Source organism: Rhinolophus ferrumequinum, chromosome 18 (assembly GCF_004115265.2).
Source record: "Rhinolophus ferrumequinum isolate MPI-CBG mRhiFer1 chromosome 18, mRhiFer1_v1.p, whole genome shotgun sequence".
Taxonomy (NCBI): domain Eukaryota; kingdom Metazoa; phylum Chordata; class Mammalia; order Chiroptera; family Rhinolophidae; genus Rhinolophus; species Rhinolophus ferrumequinum.
The window spans coordinates 45453485-45467919 of record NC_046301.1 but is presented as its reverse complement, the minus strand read 5'-3'; positions in this window follow the sequence as shown (position 1 = coordinate 45467919).

Sequence of the window (14435 nt, the reverse complement as noted above, 5' to 3'; positions counted from 1 at the left end):
TCAAAGGTTGGCCCACTCCAGTGAGGAAACCCTGCTGGCTTGGTTTTAACAAAGCAATTCGATTGGAACCATAGATGTTTATGGACCTTAGTTTAAATCATTCTTCATAGCCTACAGAATGTAGCCCAAATATAAGCTGGGCGCTCCTGATAAAACTTGGCTTACACAGGACGAGACCTCAGGATTTATGTGACTCAACGTACTGATATCCTTCTGTTTACATCTCCCACGTTGGCCAAGGGCCAGCAGCACCCTGGCCAGGGGCGGTCTGTAATCAGGTTTTCCTCTCTAGGAGCACAAAAGAGCCATGGCCGAGGGTTGGGCAGGAATGACGAGGCGTCTCTCCCAGGTGGCCCACACCCTAGAGGATTCAGGTAGCCCTGGAGTTGTTCTGCGGAGCTGGGGCTGAGGACTGGTAAGGAGGGTGCAGAAAAGAGGAAGAGAAAGGAAGAGGGAATATGCCCTTCCAGAAGGAATGCGTAAATGTACAGAGTGCACCAGGCCACCCAGACCCCTTTCACCTGTTCCTGATGTGGCCTTTACACATTGTGCCATGTCGTGCAGTTCCTCCGGGGTACCTTTACTACTTGATACGTGTTATTTAGTGTATTTAAAGTCAGGTTGATTGAGTGAAACTTAATGAAGTATAATTCACCCTTTGTGAGGTAGAATTCCATGATTCGGACAAACACATGCAACCACTACCACTGTCAAGATCTAGACATTTCGGCCACCCTTCCCGTAACTCTAACCTCTGGAAACCGCAGATCTGTTCTCTGTCACTTTCAGAATGTCATGTGACATTCTGATTCATGTGACATTGGGACACATACAGAATGTCATGTGACATTCTGAAAGCCTGTTGAGTCTAGCTTCTTTGACTTAGCAGAATGCCTTTGCATCTTATTCATGTTATGACATGTATCGAGAGTCCCTTCGGTTTTAGTAGGGTGGATGTACCACAGTTTGTTCACAGTCTGTTCACTGGTCGATGGACGTCTGGGTGTTTCCAGTTTGACGCATGTATGAATCAGGCCACTGCAGTCACGCACAAACAGATTTTTGTGTAAGCATAGGTTTTTATGTCTCTAGAGTACATAGCTAGGAGATTTGCTGCATCATATGGTAAGCATATGTTTGACATTATAAGAAACTGACAGATTGTTTTCCAAAGTGGCTGTACCATTTCCCAATCCCTCCAGGAAGGCAGAAGAGCTTCAGTGCTCTGCATCTTCAACATTTAGTTTTGGTAGGGTTTTTTGTTTGTTTGCTTTTAATTTTAGCTATTCTAAAAGGTGTGTAGCAGTATCTCCCTGAGGTCCCATTTGCATTTCCCTAGTGACTTATGTTAGTAAGCCCTTTTCCAGATGCTTCTTTTTCATCTCTGTATCTTATTTGGTGTTCAAATGTTTTGCCCACTTTTTAAATTGGGTTATTTGTTTTCTTAGTATTGAGTTTTGAGAGTTCTTTACGTATTCTGGATGCAAGTCTAGTATCAGATATATATTTTGTAAAGACTTCCTCAACAGACATTTATTTGAATACAGTATTTCCTGTTCTCTCCAGTCTGAATACCATTCCCACTTCCCACCATTAGCCTGGCAGGATTATAGAACACAAAGTCATCTCCATTTTCTGGAAGAGAGAAACTGAGGCACAGACCCTTTAACATAGCTTCTGCTTCCAATATCATGGACCTTGGAGCCAGGTATAAGGCTTGACGACTAGGAGGGAAGTCTTCGAATGTTTCTGAAACCACCACACCACTTAAAGGGCTGTCATTCCGCTAAGTAGAATGCAGCAAACTAGAGTCATAACCTTACATCAGGGAAAGGGAAACATATTTTTAAATACCCATTATGTACCAGGAAATGTTTAGGTCAGGGGCCTGCAGCCCATGGCCTATGGGCCAGATCAGGTCTGTTATGTTTATTTATAGACTTTGAACTAAGGTTTTTGCAGATGAACATTGACAATCGGTTTGATGGCAGGAAAAACTAACTTTGCACCCCAAGTGAGGAAAAAGCAATCCCTCCCCCAAAAAATTCCATTTTATTTTTTATTAGTAGACATGTACTATAAAAAATCGTGTTCGAAATTTGCTAAGAGATGGATCTCAAGTGTTCTCACCACACATACAAAAATGGTAACTAGATGAAGTGATTGATATGCTAATTGCCTTGATTGTGGTAATCATCTCACAATGTATGTGTGCACCAAACATCACTTTGTACCCCTTAAATATATACTACTTTTGTTTGTAAAGCATGCCTCAGTAAAGCTGGCAAAATGGTGCTCAATTATTATAATTATATTTTGAATTTTGTCAACAACAAGTTTGAGGAAATTAGCTTTCTCTCTTGTTATGTAAGTATCTACATAACATCCTCAATTTTACCTCTTTGTGTGCAGAACCTAAAATATGTATTATGCAGCCCTTTACAGAAAAAGTTTGCCCACCCCTTATTTAAGTAGTTGTAAGTTATCTTTTCTTTAACTATTACAATCGCAGCAACCTGTTTTATAGATGAGAAGAAGGAGGACCTTTGCAAATGTGAGTTGCTGAAATTTACCCAGCTAATGGCAGTGGAACAGGGATTTTTGCTGAAGTGTGTCTCATTTCAAAACCTGGCGCTCTCTCCAAAAGCAAATTTGCAGCAGCAAATGGAAAGAACAAAAAACAATTTCTGGGGGCGAGTGGTAGTGGGAGGAGGGTTCCTGGCTCAGGACACAGGTTCCTGTGCCCCACGTTCCTGAACCTGCTGTTGGCAAATTCACAGGCCTGTACGTTGAGGCCAGGAGCTCATCAGAGTGACCTCAGGACACAGTGGGCATCTCCAATCACCCCAGGGAAATTCCATTCTCTCCACTTCACTTGCTGAAGTGTATATAAAATTTTCTAAAAGCTTTTCAATAACAAGGTTTTATACGAAAACAATATTTGTTAGGTAAACCCCAGTGGAGCTGTTAAGCATGTGGACGTGGAGTTACACGCACGGCTCCACCTCCCAGTAAACAGAGGTGCCTCCGTTCACTTACTCTCTAAATAGGACATATTGGGACCCAGGGACCCATTCATTGGTTTGCTTTGAGGATTAAATGACTTATTATTTGTAACATGATTAGTGCATTACTTGGCATACAGCAAACACTATATCAGCATATAATAAACACATAAAAGAATTCCTCAGTCAATCAGAAAATCAAGTTTCCAGAAAACATGTCCCTTTACTTTCTGGTTGCGCAAGGTTTGCCTGTATTACAATGGGTCCTGGAAGAAAGAGCAAGAGGGAGAGAAAATAATGGCAACTGCATTGTCTCAACTTCCCCAAAGTGAGCATTCTCTGGGGCAGGGGGCACAGAAACAGGAGACTGTATTCTGCCACCTTCAGCTCAGGTGCACACTTCCTAACTCTGCAGCCTAGGACAATGGCCCGGTCTCACCAAATTATAATCAGTGATAACATCATCAGTCAAGAAAAGTGCACCCTGTTGGTTACCTGTTGCCTTTTGACAGAACATATCTGTTTCTACGTTTCTCCTCTCCAGTTCCAGAAAGACCAGATATGTTCCCTGAAAGATATGTTCCCTGATGATCTCATAATACAGATTCTTCACCCTTCAACTGTCCTCTCTCACACTTGCTCATGTGTGTGTACGTGCGCACACGTGCACGCCCACACCCACACACACACACAGACATGACACTCAGTGCTGGTGAAGGTAAGAGACAGACATGCTCTCATACACTGCTGGATAGGAAAAGCCATTTAGATGTGTTTTATCAAGAGCCTCAAACACACTCTTAACCAGGAATTCCACTTCCAAAAATATAATCCAAGAAATTGAGGTAAAAAGGGTATGTGTGGCAGCGTGGCGGGTGGGAGTCATAGAATTTTAAGAAGAACTTACTGTGATATGCACACAGAGTTGCCTGGGAGGTGTGTGTGTGTGTCTGAAGCCGGTGGGCACTTGGGTCCCTCGTGAGCCAAGCAGGTCGCACGGTGGTGGCCTGCCATGCGGGAGACCCAGTGCTGCGGTGCCGGGTTCTGCAGATCACAGTGGCACCTTCTTGCCAAGGGGCAGTTTCCTGGACTCAGACTGAAGGTGGGAGCCGACCCAACCCCATGGGGGCTGGGCCACGTGCAGGGGCGTGGGCCGCTCTGAAGCCCGGCCCCCTCAGCAGCTCCAGCCGCTGCTCATCACAGCGGGTCTCGAGGACCTGGTGTATGAGAAATTATCTTAAAAGTACAGTTCCTATATCAATATTAAGGATTATCATCTCTAGCCACAGGAATTCAGTCTTTTCATCTTCCTGGGTTAGATGCTTAGACGCCCTAGAGTGTCTTTAATTTTTGTCAGAATTCAAGATAATTAATCTTTAATTCCTTTCATTTAAACAAATAAGCAATGGGAAAGCTACGCCTTTAAAGGAGACTTGAAATCAAGTAGGGAACCCCAAATTGATGTGAATCCTCAGAGGTACCGGGGAAATGGTTAGAATATTCACTTACTGACCAAACAAGAGAGACTGCATCGACACAGGTGACCTCACTGAACCCCACAGAGTCCAGCTGGGTAAGCTCTGACTCCCACTTCCATGGGAAGGGCTGGAGGCCGATGGACTGGCCTAAGGTTAGGTAGCAGAAGTGGCAGAGCCAGGACTTGAACCCAGGTCATCCCAGCCCCAGCCCTCGTGCTTCCCCGGTATCGCAGCTCATGACTAGGCAAAGCTGGGCCTTTCAGGGTGCTGGGCTGTGCACATGTTCCAAATCACAGCTAAGGACACTTCATCTGTTCTGTGATCTATAGAGCCGCTTGGGAAATGGAAGAAGAATTACAGAGATGAGTCATTCCATGTCAGCAGGAGAACTGTAACAGACTTTTTATTACTCTTTTATTATTTATGTTTTGTCAAAAAAAAAAAAAAAATAAAGTCCATGGGAAGAGCAACGCAGCAGAGCCCCCTGATGGCGGTTTGCTCACGGGGATCCATTCCCGTGTACCCGAGGGTGTGCTGGCGAGCGTTTGAGTGTTGGTCTCCACTCTCACGCAGAAGCTGGGCTCTGTGAGATTTTTATGGGGGATCATTTGTGCAGAATTATATTTAAGGGATCTAGAGGCTGTATTTGTGGTGTGTGTGTGTGTGTGCGCGTGTGAGAGAGAGAGAGAAAGAGAGAGAGAAGACTTCTTGAGCATTAGTAAGAATGTGCTCATTGAATTAACTGTTCTGTCACCCCTGAGACCCCAAACTTTTTATCCCAGCCTTTACTTTCTTTTATCTGGGAAAGGAAATGCAGTTTTCTCCATGGACACCATTTGTCACAGGTGCCTGGTACTGACGCTCTCCTTTGGTAAAGCACTGCTCTGACCTTAGCCTGGGGGCCCCCTGCATCCATGCACCCCACCCTCCAAGATCCCTCCCCTCTCTCCTCTCAAGGCTGAGAGGTCTCCCCAGTGCTTGGTGTTAATGAAACAAACAATATTTCTCAGCGAGTCATTTGAGGCTCTCAAAGGTTCTCAGACTCTTCTCCTGACATCATGGGTTCCTGAGTTTTCAAACGAACTTTGACCTCGGTCTTGCTCCCACCCAAGAGAATACGGTATTTCTGGAGGTTGGGTTGGCCGCAGGACCCTCTCCTACCTCCGGAGGTAGCAGGGTCTTTTCTGGGCATCTATGGGTTAACATCATGGAAATGAACCTTGTCCAAGTGGCAGAAGGCACCCCAAAGAGGCGCCTTTGTGGGGGACTTTGAGTCTTCTTCTAGAAAAGCTACTGGGGCCTCTGCGTCACCGTCTGTTTCCGTTTCTGAGCTGGAGTGAGTTCATCCACTTTATTGAGGGCAAGGGCACATTTATTGCATGTCGCTCAGAGGCTAATGGTGGTGACACCACAGGTTATGAGACATGGTCCCTCTCCTATGGGGTCAAAAATCTGCCTGAGGAGGTAACAATTAAGCAAAGTCCAATAACAACATAATGTTATGAGTCATTTTTATTAGGTGATTCTGAGACAGTACTTAATACCTTCCAGGATATAAGGTCCTATTAGTATCTATGTCTTCTTTGTTTATGCTCATCTTCAGCTACTGCTGTGTCTGGAATGGAATATATACTGACTACATATTTATTTAAAGAAGAAACAATGAATGAGCCTAGAAACCTCACGCTTCAGACACACTGATCCCATGAAAATTCAGCTGACACATGTGGAGGACTTACTACAAGCTACATACTGTATTTTGGTACTTTCATCAGTATGTATCTTTCTAACAATAATCGGAGGCAATCTTTTATGGAAGAAGAAACGAAAACTCAATGAGTGTCCACAGACACACATTGCACGAATGGGGTGGAGAGGAGCCTTCAAGTTCAGGGTCCCTTCTAATATATTGCCCTGCTTTTTGCTTCCATTTCACCCGTGGGTTTTTGTCTTTATCTCTTTTGTTCTGCTTTCTCCTCTCCCTGTGTCCTCTCCCTAGGAGACGGCCCTCTCCTGGCTCTGTGGGTTCCACTTTCAATTTTATGGACCATCCAGAAAGGTCACTGCCTCTTAGCCCCAGATTCTTAATAGACATGCCAAGTCTGATGCAGTTTGACGATAAGGGCCAAACAAATAGAAGCAGAACCTAGCTCTCTATTGCTTTCCCTTCACCAAAAATGCATTAATAAAGTTAATTAGCATTGACCTGAAAAAAATCTGAACAATAACCTCCTGGCATTAGGATCAAACGCAATGAAGCACAAGCAATAAAAACTCCATTACTGCTCCCCTCTGAAAGACTGTCACTGATCCTTGGGTAAGAGGGAGGGGACAGGCTCACAATCTCCCCAGGACGTTTCCTTCCCTCTCCGAGCCTCACCACAGGCTCTGAGTTCTACCTGGTGTGTCAGAATGCAGCCAGGTGTGCAGGTGAGCTGGGCTAGGCCCCAGGTCAGACTTCCTATACTTACATACATGACTCTCAGAAGCCGAGGGCAAACAGAGGCTTGGTTTGAGCTGTAATCAAAATCTAAAGGGGCCAATCAGACAGTGGGGGAGGCAGCAGGCCATTGAGATGATAACTACTCCTCTCCCAGTTGAGGCTGGTGGTTGGCACACACTCAGGGCGCTGAACAAGCAGGTGCCTGGGACATTCCCCAGATGCTGCAGAAACCTGGCCTCGGGCAATAAGAGTCATTCCATATCACATTCTCTGTGGCCAAAAGGGACTAATTTATTGCTTCCTCTGGTCAGAACTGGTTCAGAAACTGGGCAAGGACATATTGGTTGTTATGACCCACCTGCAAGGCACTGGGGACGTACATCACTGACTTTGTCCCCTCCCCACCCCTTCCTTGATCTTTCCAGTGTTCTCATTTTACTACTGAATTCCTATCCCAGCCAGGCATTGAGGAGCTGGGACTCAGTATGTGCCCTCTAGCGTTTCTTTGTCTAGTGGGAATGTGTGCACAGCTCACTGGATTTCTGTCCCTTCTCATGACTCCCTCTGCCCTTATTTTCCATGATACTGTGAGATATTTGAGGGAACGTTGCATGTTGCTACTGAGTCAGCCTTCCTTCAGCCTCCACCTGGATTTCTTCAACCATCACTCCATTCCTGAGGGCAGCACTGGGAGGGGGAATGAGGCCTTTCCATGTTCTTCTGTTCTATACACCACACAGCGTGCCATGTCTCTTCCCGCCTCCCTAGTCCTGCAGGGGCCTGTGGATGCAGGAAGAACGGCCAGAGCGGGTTTGCGCACCCTTTAGGAATACGGGAAACAGGCACTCTTTTCAGAAGTTGCCTCAAACTCTAGATGAATGTTTGTTGAGGTGGAAGTGGGTGCTGGGAGTGGTGAAGGGACACCCACAAAGAAAGCATCTCCTCTATGTGGCACTTGAAAAATCACACATTGGCCCAGAAGTCCTTGGAGGGAGACGTTCAGGGAAAACAGGAAAGGAAAAGAGTAAGAAGAAGGAGAAACACAATACAAACAGACCTGGGTGGGAGGAGAGAATGAGAACTTCCTGGGAACACAACTAAACCCTTAAAATGTTTTAAATGAGACATTTTTTTCCTGCACTGACACTCAGTCCCATGACCCGAAGTCTTTAAATATGAAGTCATTTCAGAATGTTTTAACAAGCAGTATGGTGGGGGAGTGGAGAGAGAGAGAGAGAGAGAGAGAGAGAGAGAGAGAACGCTCTAGGTTTCTTGTTTGCCCTACTTTCCCGTCCTGCATCCCTCCAACGTCTCAGGTCAGACCTGCCTCATTTCCAAACAACCACCTACCTCCCTGCTCTCCTTGCCTCTTGTTCACGCCTGCATTGCCAGAATTGTTTTCTCAAGGCCTCCCTGGAATTCGAGGTCCTGCACAATCTACCTCTATCCCGCGTTCTGCCTTTGACTCTTTGATACCAGACTGGCTGTTTCTTGGACATTCCCTTCCCTGAGGGAAGTTCCCTGAGAAGGAACTGCTCCAGCGGCACGAGCGTCCTTCAGTTGGCCTTCTGGAAGAAAGAGAGAAAACGACAACACATATTGGCGTTATTTATTTGTTTTTTAATTTTTATTTGCGTGCCTATCTCTGCTTCTGGGCTACAGGCTCTTAGAATCTGCAGATACTAAGACGATAAGAATAATATAGAACATTTACTAAGCAATTATTACCTAACTTTGCAGGCAGCATCTCTAATCCTTAAAGGTAGGTAATGTTATTAGCCTTCTTTAGGGAGCCAGAGTCTGAGGGAGGGGCACACAGCAGCAAGAACAGTCAGTAGGCAGCCCCAGCAGCTTGGCCTGTTTTTTGCATTTAATTAATTAATTAATTAATTAATTAATTAATATTAGTTTCAGGCGTAAAAAAAATGTAACAGTTAGACATTTATCATTTATATCCCTCACACAGTGACAATCCCCCTCCCCCATCTACTACCCATCTGGCATTGCACACAGCCATCACATTTCCACTGTCTCTATTCTTAGTGCTGTACTCCACTTCTTGTAACTATATATATATATATGTGTGTGTATATATATACACATATATATATATAAAATTGTAGTGGACATTCATTATTGTTCAGCTTCAGCTTCAGGTGTACAGTACAGTGATCAGGCATCTACATCATCCCTGAGGTGGTCTCCTTCGTGGGACATGTGTCTCAGGGCCTGTTCTTGACCCCTAAGCTATCACTGGTCCTTGGAACTACCGAGGTGCATAGAAGGCCTCCAGTCACAGGTGGTCCCATCAAACAACAGGCAAATGAGAGGATCAGGGCATGGTGAAGGAGCAAACTGCTCTGGAAAGGCAGGTCTGTGAGTGGTGCGGTGAAGGAAGCTTCAGGAAGAGTCCAGGGCGCAGCTCTGCTTTCCCTGTCTCCCTCTTGACCAACTGGTGACCTTGGAAGAGGTAACATCTAGCAGGGTGGCCTCAGAGGTGCTGGCGACACCCTTCCTCCCACCAAAAACTACCTCTCAGCTGCTTGATGGTGCCTGAAATTGTACCATTACAGCCTAATTCCTTCAGCTTAGGCTGCTATTCCCCTGTTAAAATGCAAATACTCCTGGGAGAGGCAAGTTATTAAACTTTATTAGCCTTTTATATCCCACAGTGAATTTATTGATCAGACTCTTCTCAGCAATGGCTGGGAGAGGAGAGAAAAGATGGAGACCATGTGCATGTCCCAGGCTCCAGGGAATGAAGTCCCTGGGAAGCCGGGGGTAGGGAAGCAGGCGTTTAGGGAGGAGTGACGAGCTGGGGAACCTGGAAGTGTGTATATCCCCTAGCGCTCTGCTGAGTAGTGCCATCAGGGTCGACTGGCATCCGTAGGACCGAGTTACTAGGTCAAGATGGTGCTCTAACTCACCACAGCAGCCTTCCTGGCCACTGTCGTGTGTGAGACAGCAGCGTCACTGGCAGCACCATAACCACTGCCAACAGTCTTGTCGGGAGCCCTGTGGACATCTTGGTCCCTTCCTGCTCTGTGCTCCTGGAACCCTTCCCACCGAGTCAAGTCCCCTAGGAGAGCCTTGAGCTGTTCTCGTTGTATGTGACGCTACTTATTCTTTACATTTCTCTGACCCCTCTGGCATCATTCTCTACCCTGTAGAGACACTTCTCTGAAATTCTTCCTCACCATGGAGCCACTGCCTGGACGGCGGTCAGAAATGGATTACGAGAGAGAGAGAGATCCTTTCTTAAGGACATGTCAGGGTTTTGAGAACAATATTATTTTATGTGTTTTCCAAACACTTTGTTCTGCTTTCCGATTTATGAGATGGCCTTTCTTACTTTAATAAAATATTTAAAACAAAAATAAGAGAGGAAGCCTGAGCTTTCCAGCCTCTATTTCTCCGGGGCCAGCCCTCGCAGAAATATTCCCTACCCTCGCAGACCCTCTCGTCTCGGAGACCCCGGCAGCTGTGGTCTGCCTTGCACTTCAGATGTTCGAGAATCAGGCAAGGCTGTCGTTGGGACTGTATCTTTATTCAGTGAGTAGTGTTTGTCCACCTGATGGAAAATACGCTTGGATTGCACCACATGGAGTACATTTTTTTGTTGTTCAATGAGTCATTGCCATTAAATGATTCAATGATTCTTGTGCCTTACTTTTGAAATGGAAATAGCACACAATCACATTTGAAATGGAAAAGCAAGTGATTGTTATACATAGCAGTTGCAATGAGATAGAATAAGCAATCAGGGTTAGGTGCTTATCTTTGAAGGAGAACTTGACTGGGGGACAAGACACTTGGCTTCTGTACCAGCTCTGACCCTAACAGGCTGTGTGGCCTCGGGCTTCTGGCATTCTTTCAGTCATTCATTCAACAATTATTTATTGAGTGTCTACTATGTATTAGCCGTCATGCAATCTGATATGGGAGGCAGGTGGGTTAGTGGCTTCTTCCCAGTCTAAGATTCTGTGGAATAGCTGATTTTAGTCGTCATCGAACAGCTGGATGTTCACTAAGACTAAAAATGATGGACAAGGATTTTCCCCTCACTTCTCAAAGACCTAATGAATTTTCCAAATGAGAAGGTCATAAGAACCTCGAGCAGGTGGCAGGTAGTAAATTTTGCCTTCCTCATTTCTCAGCACGGGAGTGCCACAGGTTTGGGCTCTTTGTAATTCACTCAGCAGAGTCCAATAAATTCTACTTCCTTCTCAGGGGATTTTCTATTTTTGCTCTGAGGGCAAATAGTTCTGTCACAGGGAATGGTCCTCAGGAAGAATGTGAGAAAGACCCTTCCAAGTCCATCCTCCCCTCCCCTCCCCTCCCCTCTCTTCTCCTCTCCTCTCTTCTCGTCTCTTCTCCTCTCTCATTGCTTCGTCCTCGCAGGCACTGCCCTAGTTTAGACTATAGCCTGTCCTTGAGAAACTCAGAGCCAGGAGTGTGAGGAGTAAGGGTGGTGAAGAATCATAAGTGATTGCTGGCTAGAGTGTGAGGAGAAACACCTCAGCACTTGACTGGAAGGGGGTACTGGGAGTGGTGAAGGGACACCACAAAGGCTTCTTCCTAGAGGCAGTACTTGAGTCTAATCTTGACAAATAAATGAGTAACGCAGGCAGACAAGGGGAGGAATGGTGCCTCGGGCTGATGGAATAGCATAGACACAGCCTCAGATGTGGGAACATGTGATGCGTTTGGAGAGGTGGTACATGGAACGGGGCATCACACGACGCGGCTGAGACCCCTGGAGAGGGAACGTCAGGAAGCTTGGAGTTGCCACTGAAAATGTTAGGCAAGGATGTGGCACAAGCTTTCCGCTGGTCCCCCCAAATTTTGTGCTGTCACTATTCGCCTTCCACGTACCCTATCTAGCCCTTGTCTGTCCCCATCAGATCTGCATCCTCTGTCCCACTACTTCATGGGTACTTTACCCTCTTCCTTCCTCTGCTGCCTTTTAAGAGGAGTACTCTCTAATTCAACCTGACAACAGTTGAATGAATAACCTTTCCTTTTAGCAGAATAAACATAAAATCAAAAGTAACTAAACTAATAGAGAGCTTTCAGATGTTGAGCTATTCTAGAGAAAAAAATTATTTTTTTAAGAAGCCCTCCCCGTCAGCCCTTGAGTCACCTCACATTATGTAAGAACACATACAGGCCAGCCGTGGTGGCCACCACCCACCTATCTGCTTCCTGCCGGACACCTGTAAACAAATGGCTTGCTCGGGTTCAGCAGGACAGGGGCTGTTGGGCCTGAGACTGCCATTGAGTTGAGTTTCCCGGTCTTCTGCATTTCTCCTCCTTTGGACTACCTGGCTCTCCTTCACATCATTCAGCTTGTGCCTCTCTTTACCAAAAGATCCCATGGCTTACAGCAACCATCAGCTCAAAGAATGGAAATTGGAGAGGCCCAAGGAAACAAGTCTGCCATTCAAATGCCAGAGGATTTAAAAAATATAACAACAGACATCTTTGGGCTGAGATTTATGTGGAACTCTGAGGGGACTTAGAGAAAAATGTATGCTTCAGCTCTGCTGAGAAATGTGTTGAGTGCCTTGGGAAAATGGTTCAATACAGGAAACCAGACAGATATAACATTGTCGACTGTCCAAGGATGGATCCAACGCTAAATGTTGTAGGTGTTGAACAGCAAAGGGTCAGCTCTGGAGAAGTTTGGGAAGGTAACCCTGGAGGAAATGTGCCTTAACCTGCGTCTACTTTTGAGTTCTTTCTTCATTCATGTTTGCGTGCATTTCTGTAAGTGCTGGATTGGACCTGCTTCCCGCTCTCACTTCCTTATGTCCTCTGGACACGATGTCGACAGACCAAACTGGGTCTAATTACTTAATAGTTGCCAGCCAAAAGACAACTCCAGGATGATTTTATAAGAAGGAACTTCATTGCGAGCTGGCAAGCAAGGAGCACACTGGGGCTCGCTTCTAGAGCAGTGCATCTCAGAACGAAAGGTTGGATTCATCTTTATTCTGAGAAATTATGCGTAAACATGAAATTGAGCTTCATCATCACAGGTATAGGTGGGGACATTCCTGCGCCATTAGCGAACATGCTTCTACAGACATTATATGTTCAAAAATGGTGGAAAATGTCCACCTCTGGGAGGAGATTTTAGTATTATAGCAAAGGTATCACGAGGAAAGTTCATGAGGTCACCAGAGGGTCGTCTGGGCCGCTTTGGCCAGCTCCGGGTGGTTTGAGCCAGAGTACCCCTCTGGTTCTGCAAATCACCCCTAGCGTCTCCCTGAAAAGACAGATCTGGCAATTGTCAAAGTTAGGGATGGCATAGGTACGGAAGAAAGTAAATCTCAGCCCTTCTGTAAACTCTTAGCAAATCACATGATGTGGTTAGCACACCTTAAAACTATTAGGGTTATCTAATTGGGTTTACAGGTTAATCTAAGCAAAGTTATGAATTCTAAAGGAAAGTCTATGCTATACTACCTGCAAGGCTGTGTTACAATGAGCCTTAGTTGCTGCCTTAGAAACCTGTGATTGCTCTGAAGGGACAGGCTTCGGAGGCAGACAAATTTGCCTGTGTGACCTCAGGCAAATTGCACGATCCTCTGACCTCAGTCTCCTTTTCTGGAAAATAGGGATGACAAAAAATACTTACCTTATTTATCTCATGTAAAGACGTAAAAGTGGTACATATATTTAAAAAAGCCACATTCAAGATGCTGAAAACTTTAAAAATGTTAGCTTCCATCCCTGTGCTCCAGCCCACCTTCTATAATGACCCATGGCTTTGTCCCTCAGTTGTGGAGATCCACGTACTATGACTGTCTTTGCCAGAGCCCGCAGGCTCCTCTCGGACCTGGTTCTCCACCTTTCTGTATTCCCACTCCCCACAGCCACTATGGCACCCTCTGCTGCTGTGCTGGCGATTCTCCACTGTACCCTTCAGACACTGTGAAAACGACAATATGAACATCCAAGCAAGCCATGCAGCTGTAGCTGTGCTCTCTCCACTCCCATCTCAGCAGGTCAAACCCTCAGATGTATAACCACACACTTCCGGGCATTCACAATCTCAGCCCTATGAAACGCGGACAGCCTCAGCTTTCATCATCCCCGTTGCATGAAACGAAATGAACTTATTGAAAAGTTGCTTGCCAGGTACAAGTATATTATCTCTGTTATCCATCACCCAAATCCTTTGAGGTAAGGGTCATTAACCCCACTTTTTTAGATGAAAAATGGATGCAGTGCAAGATGAAGTGCCTTTCCTAGGTTCACATTGAGAACAGCAGAGCTGGGGGACTTACTCGCTAATTGGCAAATGGTGCAGCCATTATTGGTTGACGGTGAGTCTGATTTGTAGTTTCAGAAATACGCCCACTCACATCAAATCCTCTTGGAAGAGGGTGCGCTATTCTAGACACACACACCGATAAACAAATGCATAGCTGTTTTTATTGTCACGGGTACATCTGTAATCTCTTGCATATACATCCTTCCACCTGGTCACTTCACACTGTG